The sequence below is a fragment of the Propithecus coquereli genome, unplaced genomic scaffold (assembly GCF_000956105.1).
Source record: "Propithecus coquereli isolate 6110/MARCELLA unplaced genomic scaffold, Pcoq_1.0 Scaffold205, whole genome shotgun sequence".
Taxonomy (NCBI): domain Eukaryota; kingdom Metazoa; phylum Chordata; class Mammalia; order Primates; family Indriidae; genus Propithecus; species Propithecus coquereli.
The window spans coordinates 2826055-2827022 of record NW_012145523.1 but is presented as its reverse complement, the minus strand read 5'-3'; the positions used below and the strand labels follow the sequence as shown (position 1 = coordinate 2827022).

The following is a 968-nucleotide window of genomic DNA, read 5'->3' as shown; positions in this document are numbered from 1 at the left end:
TATAAAACTTGTAAAAACACAATTTCAGTAGATATTTATATAATTCATTATGAAAAATATCAACTTACTTGTGACCCAAATGCTTCAGAAAGTATCCCAGAACCTTCAGAGCTTGAACCCAAATACTTTCACTTTTAGAAGCCAGTAATTTGTAGATCACCCTAAAATATACATATAAATAAGCTTTTAAACACTAATATTAAAAATAAGAACACTGTATACTTTACAAGTTATAAACATATGAAATGTAAAGTATCTTTCAAGATTTTTATAATCCCTTGCAAAAATTAAAAATGAGCATGTTGAATTAATTTTTATTTAAACTCAGTCCTCAAATATATACTCGAAAGGGCAATGTGACTGGTGTTTGTAAGTACTGCTTCCCAAGACGATGAACAAAAATTTTTAGTTTCAATATACGTGCTTAGTTAGGCCATATCTCCTATTCTTTTAGAATTGGCCCCACACTTGCACTTGATGACCTTGTTTTCTTGGTCATGGCTAATTAAATCATGGGTAGATACCTGCCCAATTATTTCTCCTTTCTGAGAATTTGGAATAAGATCTGAGAAATAATATCTAGTCTTTGCTAGGCTCTTGAACTAGGAAATGATTTAAAACAGAAACTAGAACAGCAATGTTTTGTTTCTGTTCAGAGAGGCTAGTCAACATACAGAAGGCAGAATGAAGCAGTCATAACAGAAAGCAGCAGATAAAGCAAACTTGTTTCTAGATAGCTTTGCAATACCTGACTGGTACTCTAAGGAGATTTTTTTAAAAAAACATTATTCAGTTTTTACTTAAAATAGTTTGAGATGTTTTCTGTTATTTGGGGCAAAAAAGCTTCTACTAACATATAACCTAACCTATACAGTCACTTCAAATACTATACAAAGGCAGGGCCATATTCATCAAAATATTTATAGGTGTTTCAAATTAAACTGATAATTTTTTTTAATAAAAAGAAG

The 968-nt window shown here is 30.5% G+C and overlaps 1 protein-coding gene across 1 annotated transcript in view; it reads right to left on the bottom strand.

The window, feature by feature from the left end:
• Window positions 1-968, bottom strand: part of LOC105810121 (neurobeachin-like) — a 160292-nt gene that overhangs the window by 126191 nt on the left and 33133 nt on the right. The window lies entirely within an intron of this gene.